At 42.8% G+C, this 17636-nt stretch overlaps 1 protein-coding gene across 3 annotated transcripts in view; it reads right to left on the reverse strand.

Moving 5' to 3' along the window:
* The window catches only part of LRRN1 (leucine rich repeat neuronal 1), a 42649-nt gene extending 27029 nt beyond the window's left edge, over positions 1–15620 (reverse strand). For 2 of the 3 annotated variants that reach the window (XR_002183346.2, XM_019984840.2), the window contains exon 1: positions 15144–15620. The gene's annotated coding sequence lies outside the window, so the exon portion shown is untranslated. Of the gene's footprint in view, positions 1–15010 lie in introns of all 3 variants that reach the window. The other variant, XM_019984841.2, reaches the window with a different exon arrangement.
* Positions 15621–17636: the final 2016 nt, after the last annotated feature.

Below are 17636 nucleotides of genomic sequence, written 5' to 3' on the forward strand. Positions count from 1 at the left end.
AGAAGGAAGGATGGTACCTATCTATGGAGGGCTTTTAATGCTTCATTAAGAAGTATTCTCTCAATTTACTATCCTTGTCAGAGACCTAGCAGAAAACAGAAGGTACATTCAAAAGGGAGTGAATTAAAAAAAAAAAAAATCCTAAAAGGGGACCATTTACAAGGCATGGACAAGGTTCAGTTAAACTCACAAAAGATGACCAAACAGCCCTGAGCTAGCTACTGCAAGAAGCAGAAGCCAACAAGAAACCAGACAGCAAAGGACCCACAGGGACAGTCCATACAATCCCATTCCCAGGTTACAAAGTGAAGCGGAAAGGGTAGGGTGGATCCAGAGGGGTATAGAGAATATCCAGCACAATCTCAGTATCAGTGAGGACAACTAAATGTCTTTGCAGGGAACTATGGGATTATTTCTATAAATTCAGAAAGACTGATTCTCTGGCTGTGTATGACAGGAGAGGGAACATGATGGATATGGGGAAACCCACCAAGAAGCACTTTGAATAAGCTAAATGAGAGGTAATGAGAACTGGAATTGGGGTCACAGTGATAGGAACAGAGTAGAAAGACCATATGTAGGAGGCATCAGAGGGCTATAAGTAGAGAGGTATCTATCAGATATTACATTGACTAGATGTGGAGAAAGGGGAGAAAATAGTTACAAGTAATACCAAAGTATTGAGCCTGAATGACTTTGAGATCCTGGCTGTGAAACAAGACAGGGCATGCAAGAGCTTATTTTGAAAGTGGGCTGAGTTTCCATTTGTGTGATTAGAAGGTGGGAAGAGAAAAAGGTTGGAGTACTTCTCCCTCTGGTCTCGTCACTGCTGGGCCAGTGTGTAGTGACTATGTTCCTCTGCAGAACACTATGGTATCCTCTCATACAGGCACAGCTCATTTTGGATCCAAATCACTGCCTCCTCTTGACCCTTCCATGATGTTGTAATTCTTTAGGGGTGAAAATATCCAGCAGATATTTTGAAAATATAGGACAGGAGTTTGCAAGTGAGGTTATGGTCAGAGAGAAACTTGAATGTTTTTTTCATAAAGGTCTAGTATAGAAGACTTGAAATCCCAAGAGGCATGGAGAGAAAAGTAGAATAATAACAAAAGGGTTCAGGGAAGCCAGAGATGTTCTGCCATAAAGCACAGTACAAATACAAAGGATAATGGCATCTCGCTGAAAAACACGGGACTCTTATCTCTATCATCTCCTTTGATAACTGTTTGGTCATAGTGTCTGAATTAAGTTATATGTCAATACAAAGATGGAGCTAAAACAAATTATTAGCAGGCAGCACTCTAACTCAGTATTGAAGTGATCTCTGTATTATGAACCATAACAATTGAGATCAGGCAGAAAAGTATATCTCTCCATGGAGGACAAATCAATAACTACTAGGTTTTATGGTCATTAACACCCTAATGAAATTACTCACCATCTAAATATCTTAGAGGATCTTGCACATTCAACATCAGTCACCTCTTTCATGTTAACACCGGCCAGATGTGGCCAAGTGCAACTTTCATAATGGAGACCATGAACAAGAATGATATTCTACACCTAAAACATTGGCATACCAAGCAAGAGGAGTTATTTAAGTGATACTCCTAAACCAGTACTTAAAATTTTATAACTGTGGGCAACACAGTTGATATGTTGTTAGTTAGCCAGTGTTTTAATCAGAGGTTCGTCTACAGTAAAGGGACATGTATTACCTCTACAGTAAAGGGGGAAAACAGGCAACGGAAAGCAGAAAATAAAAGAGGGTATAGTAGTTTACAGGGCTTCCCAGGTGGCTCAGTGGTAAAGAATCCACCTGCCAAGTAGGATATGCAGGTTCAATCTCTGGATTGGGAAGATCCCCTAGAGAATGAAATGGCAACCCACTCCAGTGTTCTTGCCTGGGAAATCCCGTGGACAGAGGAGCCTGGCAGGCTACAGTCCATAGCGTTGTGAAAGAGCTGGATGTGACCGAGCAACTAAAAGACAACACTATGGCCCACTCTCACATGCATTATATCTTTAACCAAGAGGTGGAGAAGTTAAGTAACATGCCCAGGACTACTCAGAAAGGAAGAGAGCCTTTCTTGCCCTGTGCCTTTTTGGCTCTTAGTCTGGGCATGTCAGTCCAAATATGCCAGGCACCGGCATGCCACTCAACTGTCCGTTCCTGCAGTTCATGTCTCCAGGAATTCAAGCCTTCTGCTGTCTTCTTCTTTCCATGACTAAACTCAACACATCCCATTCCTTCTGTACATAATGCTAACTCTTCCTTTGCAGAACTCCATAATAGCCTGCCTTGTCAACTCCAGTGTTCTTTAGAGGAAGGGGTAAAGGAAGGTAAAACTAATTTCCCTCAAAATTTTGTTCTATATTAAGCCTCACTGGTCTTCTCTCTTGTTTCTCAAACCCATCAAGCTTCTTCCACCTCCAGGTCCTAGCTTACAAAGATCTCCCCTACACCCTTTTGCCTGGATGATTTTCACTGACCCTTGAAATTTTGGTTGAAATATCACTTCTTCAGGGAAGTCTTCTCTTAGAAGCCTCCATGGCATGTTCTATTTTGGCCTCTTGAACTTCTCTTTCACTGGACTTGACAGAGCCATAGTTTTACATTTCCTTGTGTGATAACTGGATTAATGCTTTTTCCCCATCAGCAGGCGAGCCCCACATGGGAAGGGACCGTATTTCATTTGTTCTGCTCACCACTATATCCCCAGATACGATGCATGTGAGAGTGGGCCATAGTGTTGTCATTTAGTTGCTCAGTTGCATCCAACTCTTTTGTGACCCTATGGATTATAGCCTGCAAGGCTCCTCAGTCCACACACAAAGATCGGCACCGAGACAGAGGTGATGCTGGTAGTGTCTGTCAAGTGACTGAAGTAAATGACTGTCATGTTCTAAGCATTACAGCAAGAGCTTGCCCACATATCCTCATAGCAACCCTGTGAGATCACATCATTCCTCTATTCCACAGATGAGAGAACTTGGGGCGGGGGCAGGGAGCAAATAAATTCAGTCTTTTAACCAAGATCACTCAGCTAGTATGGGATACAGTTGAAATTGACATCTGGACCCATCTCATCTAAGCCCTTTTTTCCGTTGTTATGGAATTTCCACAGATGATCACTTTATTATTTTGTCTTGTTTCTATTCATTCTATCTCCTCAATGAGTCTCAAAGCTTATTTGGGATGGAAATAGCACCTTGCACATTATTTTTGATCCCCCCCCATCACCCTGCTAATAGCACTTGATATTCTACATGCATTTAATGAATACTTTTTGATTAATAGTACTTTCTTGGCATTAATAACATAAAAGCATCCCCAAATGAGTTCAGCTCTCTATAACACCCTGTCTAAAATAGTAATGTACTAACATGTGTGAGTATAATATAGGTTTAAGAGCTACTAATTTTTACCAAACTTTAGGAAATAATTTTTTAAAAATTATTTGAAAGAAACAGCACGGCAAAATGAAATGGACAAATGATAAGGAAATCCCTTTCCTCTTTCATTCGCTGAATATCTGTGTGTTTCCAAGTGGACTCTTCTGGGTGCTAGGGACGTGAGGCTGAGGAAGTCATAGTCTTTCCCTCAAGGAGCTGTTGAATGGAGGAGGTGGTATCACAGTGATGTAAATAAATAATCTTAAGATAATCTATGCTTGAAGAGAGGACAAGGAAATGTGGGGAAAGCAAAGACAATGTGACTAGCTCAGCCTGGAGGGAAACCAGAGTTAAAAGCACCCGGTCCTAACTGGCTGTGAGATACTGGACACATTCTGTGGGTCAGGTTTTTTCCTTATCTTTAAACTGGGGATAACACCTATGTCCCAGAGTTGCTGTGCCCTCCTCTCAGCACACTTAGAAAAAGCTATTTGTTGGCAAGAGTAACCAGAGGTGACTGACTGGGTGGCACTGGCTGTCTGTCCCCAATGGCTAAGAGTAGCAGCATCTCCATTTACCTGTCAATACACCCACCTACCAGTTGGGAAGCTCTGATTAGAAGGATGAGACAGACAATAAAAGTTGTCTGCGTGTAATTATTATTTCCAGCCCTCATAGAATTCAAAGAAAATGAGGCACTTAATAGTATTCCAACCCTCTCCTTCATGTGTAAAGTAGAATCTGCTAGCTGAAACAAGGCAGAACAGTTTAAATCATAGCAGCTTTTTCCTATGTCACTCTACCAAGGGTCTCCTTAAGAGTCACCTGATTTGGCTAGACTGGTACTTCCTCTTGCTTTGTGATTGACCTGCTCCCAGGAGGACTTTTGGTTACATTGCATTGGATTTTAATCTGGTCCCAACCAGGAGTTTTGCAGTTTAGTCAAGAAGCAAGACGGTAAATATTACAAAGACGGTGATTCAAAGAGTCGACAATGATAATGGTAGCAGCATGATTTATTATCTTAACAGTGGATCCTACAGAGTTAGAGCTGAAGCTTTTGGATCTGTTAATTGTAAGAAGGTTTTGAATTCAGCTCCTCTTTGGGGGAATGATAGCTCTGAACTGTACCTTTTCTCTCTGGTTAGAAAATCTGTTTCTAGGAATCACAGCTTGGGGGTATTATAATATTTTCAAAGAAAGAAAAGGCAGAATGGATACAAAGCACAATCTAGAAACAAAAAAAGGCTCTAATGTATTCATCTGTTTGCCAGTTCTTTCAAATTATTGTACATCCACTGATTCAAGATTTCTTGCATGTCTGGACAAATATAAGCTCTCTTGGGGTCCACCACAAAAGGGGACAATTGTGTGTACAATCAACTTCTCAAACATCCAGTCTGAATCTTCTTGTCTCTTAAAATACCTCCACTTGACTACAAAAGAGCATCCAGACACTACAGCAGTCAGAATGCCGGGCTTCTATATAAGACCACTATGACCCACTGCTGCTATTTACTATGTACTTACGTTGGTCCAAGAACTGTGCAGAAGGCTTTAGATGATGATCTCACTGAATGAGTCCAGTGATCCTGTAAGGCAGGCCTATTACTATCCCCATTTTACTGAAGAGGAGACTGAGGCTCACTGACTTCATGCCAGGTTACAGAGCCAGGATGCAGTTTGGGAACCAATTCTTCCCAACCCTAAGACCTGCCTGGTTATCCACTCTCTTAGCCCTGCCTTGGGTTGTACATCCTGTAACACTATGACAGGGACTCACATGGTTTTTGATGCATCACTTGCACACCAGAAGGAACTCTTAAAGCAAAGCAGTTTTTAGAAGCAAAATCTATGCTATTGAAACTGTGTATTTTGTTTTTACCTTGAGGAGCTTGTCTGAGAAGCAGCAAAAATAAACACCTAGCCTTCCATGAAAAAAAAAAAAGAAGCAAATCTCATGTAGTTTCTAATATGGACAGCAAACTCAATACTTTTCATAATATTCAGCAATCTACTTATCTCTGCAAATATCAAATAACTTTTTGTCACAACTAATCATTTTACTTCTTTTTTATGTGTACCATAAAGATGTTTTTCAACTTTTAGAAACCTTCTAAATTTAAACAGATGAAATAACTCAATATGCCATGTGATGGTAATGGTTAGGAGAATGCAGTCTTTAAGTACGCATTTTCATCCACTTAAAATTACTTATCTTAAATACAATTTAGAAACATGCTGTTAATAATTGCAATATAATTTTAAAGGATAATTCAATGATGATTGGTTAAATTAAAACCTCATATTTTAAAATTTAAAGTAATAAATAAGTATATCATTTTATTTTACATAAACCCTTAATAATGGAATTAGAGAATTTTTAGAGCCAGATGGGCTATGAAAGCTAGTCTAGTCCAATCCTTTTGTTTTTCAGCTGCAATTAAAGAGAAAGAAACACTGCCAAGGACTTTTAAAGTGCAGTTTCAAAGTCAGACCCAAGTTCACATCCCTGCCCTGCCATTTACCAGCTCTAAGACTTCATTTGTCATCCAGAGCCAGTTCTTGAAAGTGCCCTGCTTAGAAAGCAGGACTGCTATAAAACTGAGAGTTCAAATAAAGGACTCTCTCCTCTAAAACATATATATTATATTCATTCATTTGACATATCTATTGAGTACACACTAGTTTGTGGCCTTGGGCAAGTTACTTAATTGCTTTGTCCCTTAGTTTCCTGCGTTGTAAAGCAGGCATCTACATTATAGAGTAGTTGCAAGGATTAAATGAATGAATGCAGGTAAGGCATGTGGGATGGTTCTGGGCACGCTGGGAAGGCACAAGAATGTTGGACATGTTTCTTCTACTGCTTCTACATTTTATATTAGGTAACATGGCAGGCCCTGGGGATATAACTTGGGAGTCCTACATAATATTTTCTTCCTAAAAACTAAAGTATCTCACTTACATGGAGTGAATCTCTGATTCCATTGCTCTATCTTGAGGGTGAAATCATTTGGAAACTTCTTCAGTAGGTTTATTTGGACAGTGTTATCCTTCAATGCATGAAGAGAACACTGTTCCACCAGCATTTGCCCACGTACTTTCTGTTTTTCCTTTAGATGGCTTTGAAGAGACCCAAGGTTTCCACCTGGTCTCCCAGGTGAGAAATGATGGGTTTGTGAGTATGTGCAGAAGTTGGCTGGGATTCCAGAGACAGACTATCCCTGTAGGACACAGCAAAGCTAACTGGTCCTTTGGGAATTTAAACCTGACATGAAGTTCTCTCTGTGAAGAACCGTAATTAGCTGGAAGAACAAGCGGAGAAATCCAGTTAATTGCCACTCCAGCATCTCCAGCGGTTCTATCATGGTTGGATAAGTTAATATAAATTCCATTAGTGTCTTGGAAACTCTCAGGTCATGGCTGAAGGCCTACATAACTCTCACTCATGATCTTGGAAATCACAGAATTACAAAGATGGGAAAACCCTGAACAGTCAGGCAGTTCCTCAGTCTTTCTTATCACAAGAAAATATTACACCATTCCAGAGAAGTGAGAAGTAGTTATATATTTAAAACCTTGAAAGAAGGCTCTCCCCAAAACTCATTTTTAATGTGCCAGTCTTTTGGTGGCTCAGACTGTAAAGAATCTGCCTGCAATGCAGGGCACCCGGGTTCAATCCCTGGGTTGGGAAGATCCCCTGAAGAAGGGAATGGCTACCCACTCCAGTATTCTTGCTTGGAGAATTCCAGGCTCCGGTCCATGGGGTCACAAAGAGTAGACCCAACTGAGCGACTAACACTTTCGTGTTCTTTTTGCTTTTATTAAAAGCAAATACAGAAACTTCTCGGTGTGAAATCTAATGTCATACCTGTTGCATGTGGGTGTGCAAGTGTATGTATGTATACACTGGTCATTATTCTCAGAAAAGTTAAAATAATCCTGCCAAAGAAAAAAAGCAAAAGCAAAGGCAGAAAGCCACACTACTACTGTATCTCTTTTCCTAGGGAGAACAGCCTCAATTCTGTCCACATATTCTGGGTTATGTCATTTTCTTACCCTGGTATCACTCTTTTATGAACCTTTATTCCGAGCTTGTCACGGTATATTTTTAAGCTTTTAAGGTCAGCTTGAAATAAAATATTAAGAAAAGAAATATTAATCCTTAGGTGTCTGGGAAACCCAGCTTAAGTTTCTTTGCATGATACATTATAATTAAAGCACCCCTTGCTCTCTTTGGTAACCCAAGAGCTAGAATGCTGAGTCACTGTCATATTATTACCTGTTCTGACTTCATGGTCCAGGAAGCCACTTCAGTGTGAATGGGAAAAGCACTGGGTCTGAAAGAGGCGGGGAGGCGGGTCTCACCCAGCTCTGTTGTTTCCTTAGATGTGTGACCTTAGACAAACTGAATGCATTACGAAGAAGAGCCTTGCAACCCTACTTCTTTTATAGGTAAACCTTAGAGAAATATTAAGTGACTTGTCCAAGGTCACACTGAGTCTTTCCATGGCTCTGGTTCATTAGTTATTAAAAAAAAAAAGAGAGAGAGAGAAGGAATGATAATATCTGGTGTCTCAGAATGCTGCAGGTCAAATGAGATAGATATTTAAGGACTCTGCTGAATTATTCGCTTTGTCAGCCACGTCTCCTCTTTAAGCTCTTTAAGCAGCTTGTACAGCCCTATGTTTCTTGTCACTGACACTCATTCTGTTTCCAGCCTCCTCTCCTGATGACTCAAGACACTCTGAATTCTGAGTTCTACAAGGAATTAACAGCTCTGTCCCCAGTGTAGACTTCTTGAAAATTTAAGGCTTGTACCCTCTTTCAACCAACTGTCCAACTCATTCATGTTCAGTACCGTTAGGTCTAAAATTGTCTCCTGCTGAGTATTGGTATTCCAGGGGATAGCCTGTTCAGGGAATGAATCAGAATGTTTCTTAAAGCGTTTGCTGGCAGTCAAAATTTGGATGAAGGCTTCTACTTCTGTACAGATTCTGTAGCTCACACTTTTACCATCACAGAGTGCTTTATTGCACTTGCCAGTCTCCTTTCTGTCACCTGTTCTAGACTTAAACTCACCAGAGCAGGATTCCGCCACCTCAGGCTGACTGACATGTGGAACAGGTACTGTTCTGCTTTGGAGGGCCCGTCTGTTCATTTTAGGATATTTAACACCATCCCTGACTTCTAGCCAGTAGCAGCCCCATCCTCAGTTGTGACAATACCTGATAAAAGTGTCTTCAAATGTCCCTTGGGGGTGAAGGGGCAAAGTCACCCCCGGTTGAAAACTTCCATGCTAGATCTAGCCAAGTGTCTTTCATACTGGGCATTCAATAAATCCCCTAAGATTACGTGACTGATGGCAACAAAATGCGTATGATGATTTAGTGTACAAGCTGCAGAAAAATCAAGCTAATTTCTATTGGTTTTAGTGCCTGGCACACGTCTGGTGCTCAGTATATATTTACTGGGTGAACAAGTGTTCTATAATCCTAAGCAGCTCCCCGTATCCCAAGTAAAATTCCTTCCCTCAAAAGAATCCTAGTGAGGTGCTGGGAAATTGTCCTGTGGTGGGACGGGTGGGGGGATTTTTAAAGAACAAAACAATCTCTTAAACTGTGGGATTAGGAACCAAGATCACCTTCCTGTGTCCCCCAGACCTTAAGCTCTCTGTTTCATCATGACATTCACAACAGAAATCCCATTCTTTGCAGTGGAAATACTAGAAACATGTACTAGTGTGCTTGGATCCTTTAAAATACAACTTGGCTAGGGATGCTAAGCACCAGGAGGGATGCAGGACATCCAGAAGGTCACACGTTCAGTCATTAGTGTCAGAGCTGGGAAATGAGCCTGCGCCTTCCTGACTCCCTGTCCAGTACTTGATTACAGTGATTATTATGGATGCAAATTAAGACTTATTACTATTGTGAAATAACAATGCAGGTTAATGATATTCTTTATTGCCATGCTAACATTTTTTTCTAGAGGGGAAAATTATAGGCATGAAACCAATTAAGCAAGCTTTCTTTCTTTGTAAAGCTTTCTTAGTTTTCCTAAATGAAGATTCTCTTTGTGCTTCCTACTTAATACTGAACGCTGACTTTTTTTTTTTTTTTTTTTTTTGTCTCCTGGGCCTTCCTGAGATGGATGCTAATACTCGTGCTGTCCATTTTTCCCTATATGAATCAAAAATGACTATGCTAATACATTATCTCAAAGGGCAGTCATAAATAGGAGTAGCAAATATTTTGAAATGAATACTTAACAGACATCCTTCAGTAGAGGTTAAGCATTGTTGGAAATGCCTCCCTTAAAAATCTTTGTTAATCAAAGGCTTGCAGTTGCCTCTTTCTGGATCTCACTGTAGAATGACTGTCCTCCCATGAATGAAATGATGGCTCCAGAAACGGACAACAGATTAATCTATGTATTCCTCAAACTTTACACAATCGTCCTTTACCCCCAGGTCTACATAGTATTTGCCACAAAACCCCTGCCACCAGTGTGTCTGTTTCACACACAAATGAGGGGGCAGCTGTGGAGTCCACATGTCTGCCAGTCGTATAATAGATGTGAGTGAGGATGGCCTGGGTCAGAAAATTACCAGTCATTTATATTAATCAGAGCTTTCAAATAACATTTCAACCCCTGAGCGATGAAGAGTGTAAATGGAAGGCAATAAGCCACTGTAAAAGCAGTTTTCACACCTCAGTTTTTGAAACTAAATGTCATAAATAAAGCCAGCAGTATTTTTGGAGGGTACCCCCAAGTCAAAGTTGACAGACCTCCCGTAATGTATCAGTGCAAGTTTAAGGCAAGTTCCTTTGCATCTCAGGATGATTTTCAGTGTATTAAGTGTAAGGGTCCCATCCAAGTTAAATGTTTATGCTAGCTGTGGTACTGAGGGCACAACTCCCACAGACCTTTTAGCCATCTTACTTATTAGGGCAGTCAGTCCTTCCAGCCCTATCCACCTTACCTGCTCAGATACAAATGAGGAAACTGAGGGTTTGTGGGGTAAAGAAACTGATCTAAGATCACCTGGTTATGATTAGAAAGCTGAGTTACCAACCAGATAACTGATAAAACTGCTAATAACATTCTACTTTTGTTAGACCTTTTGAAAATATTCAAAAAGTAAAAAATAATAATAATATATAAGCCTGCATATTGTTTCTTTAAAAAAAAAATTCTGAACATAAAATGGAATAAATTTTATTTATTGAATAAAATGCTTAGCACTTCTGTTGGCATGGCATTGTTTAGTCTCTAAGTCATGTCTGACTCTTTTGCAACCCCATGGACTGTAGGCTGGACTATAGCCCGCCAGGTTCCTCTGTCCATGGGATTTCCCAGGCAGGGCTTGGCATTTCCTACTCCAGGGGATCTTCTAGACTCAGGAATTAAACCCACATCTCCTGCATTAGCAGGTGAGTTCTTTACCACTGAGCCACCAGGGAGCCCAAGGGTGTCCATAAAGTCTGAAAATATATACTATATGATTGTATCATATATTATAATTGTAATGCCAGTAAACAATTTATTATGCATTTGTCTGTTTTGAGACTTGGATACTACATCCAGTGATGGATCCATAAAGTAGGCAAATGTGAGTGAAAGAAAGTCAGTCGTGTCCAAATTTTTGTGACCCCATGGACTATACAGTCTGTGGAATTCTCTAGGCGAGATTACTGGAGTGGGTAGCTGTTTCCTTTTCCAGGGCATCTTCCCAAGCCAGGGATCGAACCCAGGTCTCCCGCATTGTGGGCAGATTCTTTACCAGCTGAGCCATCAGGGAAGCCTAAGAATACTAGAGTGGGTAGCTTATCCCTTCTCCAGCAGATCTTCCTGACCCAGGAATCGAACCAGGATCTCCTGCATTGCAGGTAGATTCTTTACCAGCTGAGCTACAAGAGAAGCAAGTAGGCAAATAGTACTATGATAAAACAAGAAAATTTAAAAAGCAAATTTTATTTAAGACTTATAGAACGAATGATTCCCTTGGTCACTAAAGTACTGAATTTTACATATAGGGTTTAACTTTGGTCTCTATTCTGCACTTTGAGCCAAAACAAGAGAGAATACATGTTTTTTGGACTTTATCTATATAATTATAATTTCATCCTGAATAAAATATTAATCAAAACTCTATTCATGAGTTAAAGATACTTCCATTGTTCCCAGAAACCAAAATATGATTATGATTCTGAAATAGAATTTGCTTTATCTCCAGATTGCCTTAACCCAAAATAGATGTTCTGCATAATAATTTTGAAAAGTTAAATACAATATTTGAGCAACCTTACATTAGTGCTCAAGTGAATCATTCAAAAAACTATTATTTAGTAGCTTAAAAATAAATTATAAGAAAGTATTATGAAAGTCTAGTAAAAAATGACATCCAGGTCCTATAATTTACCACATTTTACTTATGGTTTATGGTTTGTTTATGGTGGCATAAAAAGGTCTACCATTCTGATTATTTAAAATCACGCCCAACTGGCTTGGGAAGTAGCAGTATAATTCTGTAAAGGCAGATTTTCTTTAGTACCTACTGGGTTCATTCCCATGAGTATAACTGCTTTAGAATATGTGCTAATTGTTCTAACAGTTCAGGTCAAAAAGCTAGCTTTAACAGGTTCGAACCAGAGAAAATCAGTGGTTGTGTTTCTCCTGGCTTTTTGGGAATTACAGACACTGTGCAAAAGTACCTATGTTACTGTTTAGAACCAGAGTATGCAGTTGGATCTGGTCTAAGATTTTATTTAGCAGAGTGATACTTTCTAATAATAGGTACTTTATTACTTTTATTTACCAAGGAATAGGCCCTAATTTTCCCTTTCATTAGACTTGTGGAACAAAGATCTCACACAGCCAGGATAACAGCCAAAGAAATTCTCACAAAAGGTGAGACTTTGGTCATTTTAAAGTTACCACATTTGTTTCAAAAATATCTAGATGATAACTTTACAATAAAATGGCTTATTGCCTAGTTTAGAAATGCCAACTACATTTTATAGGTACCCTTCAAGTCCATAGTAAAGACAGAATCCCAAGTTTAAGTCACATAAGAGTTTATTATAATGATTTGTAACTTTCTGACTTCTAGATAGCTCAGAGACAGAAAAATGTAATCTTGGCTATAACCTTTTCTTACTTAAATTTGACTCAGTTCAGTTTTACCCTTCTGGGAAAGTACAGCGTTATGTGTTTAAAAAAAGTCACTGAACCAGCAAAAATAACTTAAGAAAACAGGTAAAATAGCAAACTAACATCTGTTACCCATCCCCTAAACCCCTCCCACCCCACTGAACTTCAAAACAATATTGTCTCTCTCTCTCTCTCTTTTTTTTAACTTGTATTTTAATGTCCTTTTCAGTGAATATATAGAATACAGGGGCAAATGCTTTTCAGTGAATAGGTTCTTCTTCCCTTCAACAGTGACTGAGGCTGAGAAAAGACGAGGCCACTGGTTGGCTTGTAAGTAGGTATGATCCCTGGGACTCATGTGCAGACCACACTGCCTGCCTTTTGTTCAGCAGTTGATCAGTGCCAGGAAGTCAGCAGTGCAGTGGTCTGCTAGCTACTCTTAGACAAGGCAGACATTTCTCTGTTTGGGGGTCCATTGCATGAGTGCCTCCCTATTCACTGTTCTGTCCTGTGGCCCTGAAGGCCCTCAGGTGACCAGGTGTGTGATGGTTTCATCTCCTGCACTTCTACAAGTTTGGTGCCTGTTACTGAATTGATTTTGACAGGACTATGAAGATCTTCTAGTGAGATCTTCCTGTCAGCCATCTACAATTCTCTTCAACTATATTGTATATCCCTGAGGATGGAGAGCCTATGCGAGCAGGAAGTGGGATTACTAAAAGGAAAAGAGAAGAAACTCTAAATAAAAGTTGAGGGGTCAATTCAGAAATTACTTCAAACCACCAGAAGTGGAATTAAGTTACCTTCTGCTTCATTTAACACTTTTCCTCACTAGCTCAGAACATCCAGCTTAAATATTGCAAAAAACACACAGCCAGGTAAAGATCAAGCAGTACTTGGAGCTTTCAGTACAATCACACTCAGAGATTTTGGCTCTTGAATAAAAGTGTCAGCAAGCCTTGGAATTCCCAAAGAGAAAAACTCACTGAGCCTTTATTCCATTTTCTTAAGGTCTATTGTTAACTAAAGACTCCTTGTCTTTTCAAATTCCTTCATGTGAATGGATGAGGCCAGACATCTGCCAGGATTTGCTCACATTTGCATGCAAATCAGAGACTTAGGGACACACATGGCCCCAGAGCCAACAACACCACTTTTTAACTGTAGACTTACACTGATCAAAGTACCTTCCTGAACTTTCCAGTCCTCTAGTGCTGGCTTTCAAAAATAATCGGCATATCCGAGTAGTGTTAATGCTTTTGAGGCCATGGTGGCAGAGCAAATTGCAAAACAAAACAATATACTGTGTTTCCCAAATATCCTACAGGCAAAGAGCTCTCAAGTCAGCAATACCTGTCCCCTCAATGAATTCTATTTTCTTTATTATCTGGGTCTGGGAATGAAGATGCTAATAGTGGTGTGCGATTTAGAGAAGGGTCTATTTTCTTCAACTCTTGGCCTGTGGGATTCGAGAGTTGAATGAATCCCTCAAAACCTTCACACCCCGGTAATTCATTAATTCAGTTCCAGGCGCTATGGTTACAGAGGTGAACTCAGCAGGCAAGGTCCCCATCTCTCTCCCGAAGGCGGTACTACCGCCCAATCTCCCAGTGCCAGTATCCAGGCCGGCTTCCTTACAACCATCCTGGGACGGGTTTTCCCACCAGTCCCGGGTGTGCCGAGCCCCTCCAGCTACTCGATCTTTCCACCCTAGCTGGGCCTACCAGGCTGGGGCTCCCCTCGGTGAAGGCAGTCACTGCCGGTCCCTGGGAAGTGCCGAGTCGGCGGCTACCCACACCCCTCTCCAACGCAGCACAAAAGACACCCGCTGGCAAACTTTGCTCGTTATCCACCCCAGCCTAGCCGGGAACCAGCACCGGCTCCGTGCCTGGAGCGGACAGAGTTTCCCAGACATTTCTGCATCCCTGGCAAACCTCCGGAGGCTGCCACCCTTTCTGCACTCAAAACGCGACGCAGGGTGAGGTCTTTCCCCACTTAGACCGCGCGACAGCTGAGTTGATTCTTTCGAATGCTTTCACTTCAGTACACTCAAGTGCTTTGTGAATTACGCCCCTTACCCTTTGGCCGAAAAGGCCACCGCCAACACATCCTCTCTCTCTTCTCTTTCCACAGCTTGCCACCTTCTTTCCCGTTTTCTTAGCCCTTTTTCCAACTCCCCGGGCTCCCTCCGACTCCGGGCTGCATTCCTCAGTTCAGATTCCAGCAGCCCTCCTTCTTCCGGATCCATGGGCATCACCCTCCCCGCCTTCGGTCCCGGGAATCTAACGGGTTCGCCTCCTGTTACTGCCTTTTGCTCATTTCTGTTCGGCCTTCCTTCCGAATTACCGTTCTCCCCGACCCCAGTGATTTTTTCCCCCCTGTAAGGAGGTTACTAGATTCCCGCTCCCCCGGATCCGTCATTTTCCCCAGCTTCATGAGCCGCGCCCCCTCGTACCTCTTAGGCCCGCGATCTTGTCCCACGGTTCCCCAGACCTTTCTCGGGCCCTCCAAGCCACGAAGTTTGCCTTGACTTCCCCTCGCTGCCGCCTACGTCTCCCGCCACTGCCCGGCTGAGCGAGCGCACTTACCCCGAGGCCCGGCTGGCAGGGGTGTCGGGGTGCGCACTGACCAGGCACCGGAGGCGGCAGCAGGAGGAAGACGAGAAGGAGGAGGACCGGCTGAGCGGCACCTCCCTCCAAACCCACAGGCACTGGCTCCTTAGGGGGCTCGCGGCAGAGCACCAAGACGCGAAGCGAGGCAGTAGCACGAGCAACAGCTGCTGTGCGGGCCTGGGCTCAATCCGGCTCTCGGGGGCCGGGCAGAGGCAGGCAGGATTGGGATAAAGGATAGAAGCGGGATGCTGACAGCGGGGCAGCGAGTGTCCAGGTCCAAAGGAGGGCGTCCGGGGCGCCTAGGGATGCCACCGCGCGGATGCTGCTGCCCGCGCTGACGCCGGCGGCCCCTCTCCCCGCCCGGAGGGCGCTGCAGGCGCGGGCGCACGGGCCTCGCTTAGCTCGCCGGCTAGCTGCCGGCGCCCTCGGTGCGCCCCGCTTTGTGCTCCCCGCAGCCGGCGTGCACCTGGTGTAAGCAAAAGCGGTCAGCTGATGGGCTGCACTCCCATTGGCTGCTCCACGGTCTCCTCCCCTCCCGCCCGACCCCCTTCCTGGCCTCCTCCTCTGGTCCTCCTGCCCCCCCCACACCACCCCGACTCAGCCCGGTGCTGGGGCACCATCTGTAGCCGGCCCAACAAAAGCGTAAAGCCGTGGGTCTCGGCTGGCTCGGCCTCCCTGAGTCGCGGCCGCGGCCGCTGCGGGGAGCAACGGGCCACCGCTTTTTGTCTAGGGAACGACAGGCTGCGGCTGGGTTAGGCAGGCAAAGCACATTGCCGTTTCTTAGCAGAAAAGGTACCCCAAAAAAAAGGGAAAAAAAAACAAACAAAAACCCTTTCTACCAGGCCACCTAGGCACAATGGAGCCAGATTTCTGCGCAACATAGAACTTGGGCTTCTGGGACTGAGAAGCAGACAAATTCAACCCAGGAGACAGCTAGGTCTCGGTGTGAAACCTGACCCTTCCTCTTAAAATTAATGGAGATTTCTTGGGCTGTGTGTACACACCTGGACTTACATGCACATGGAACTGGTCTGTGTCCTTGCCGCAGAAAGAGACTATTATGACACTTAAATGGATGGTGAAACAGCTTCTTATATTTAGGGACGCTTTCAGAAAACGTTTCTGAAACTTCGTAATTACAGCTCTCTGTTTAGGTATGAAAGTTGTGTTCAAATAAGCGAAGGATTGAGAATGCAGTCTCTTTGAAGTGGAGGGTGTCAGAGAGCAAGGTGGAAACGGGTTTTTGGAAACTGAACATGAACCTGAATTTCATCCTCTAAGTGGGCACCTTGCAACCAGACTTCAGAGAAGCCCTTAGTACTTGTTACTGATTTAAGCTAGAGCACTATTAACCCCTCAGTGCCAAGTGGCTTCTGGCAAGAGAATATGACATTTCTTTGTGATGTCCAAGTTTAGAACTTCCGTGGAATTTGGAAGAATAAATTCATTATTATAGTATCATCTTTCAAATTCCTTGAAAATATGGTATGCATTTAATAATAGTAATGTTTTATCTTGATTCCTATAGCATTCCTTGATGTCTTTCATAGATGCCTGATAAATATTTGATGGTCTTAAATGTCCATTTACTTTCTTTTGTCCTGAAACTGTCATAAAGATATCAGTAGGTCGTACTGTGCCTTAAAAGCTCGAGGGAAAGAAGATATTTTGATTTAGGGAAACAGGTAAAATGAAGTGTAGAAGGACAGCTATACAAAAAAGCCCATTGCAAATAGAATGGGAGAGTGCTGCCTAGAAAAGATTTTAAAACTTTCAAAGTAAGGTGAATCTAGAACTTTTCCCAAGACTCAAATTTTCTCATGCTGATTACATGTAGCTTGGAAGTAGCTTGTCTGAAAGGAGGTGGGCATTTAGCAGAAACACAGAACTTGAATGATAAGGGAAAGACTCAACACAGGTTTCTTCAGTTCAGTTCAGTTCAGTTGCTCAGTCGTGTCCAACTCTTTCCGACCCCATGAATCAAGCACGCCAGGCCTCCTTGTCCATCACCGACTCCCGGAGTTCACTCAGACTCACGTCCATCGAGTCTGGGAAGTCTCCTTTAGGTTTTTCAAACTGTCTTTCTGGGAGAGGAAGGGAAACAATGTTGTACTTTGCACAGTGGAGTTTGACAGAGGTAAGTCCTGGGGAGCAGTTGAAGCAATTAATGGTGGTTAGGAATTACTGTGGAGAAGGCAATGGCACCCCACTCCAGTACTCTTGCCTGGAAAATCCCATGGATGGAGGAGCCTGGTAGGCTGTAGTCCATGGGGTCGCTAAGAGTCGAACACGACTGAGCGACTTCCTTTTCACTTTTCACTTTCATGCATTGGAGAAGGAAATGGCAACCCGATCCAGTGTTCTTGCCTGGAGAATCCCAGGGGCGGGGGAGCCTGGTGGGCTTCCGTCAATGGGGTCGCACAGAGTCGGACACGACTGAAGCGACTTAGCAGCAGCAGCAGCAGCAGG

Source organism: Bos indicus, chromosome 22, assembly GCF_029378745.1.
Source record: "Bos indicus isolate NIAB-ARS_2022 breed Sahiwal x Tharparkar chromosome 22, NIAB-ARS_B.indTharparkar_mat_pri_1.0, whole genome shotgun sequence".
In the NCBI taxonomy this organism is placed as follows: domain Eukaryota; kingdom Metazoa; phylum Chordata; class Mammalia; order Artiodactyla; family Bovidae; genus Bos; species Bos indicus.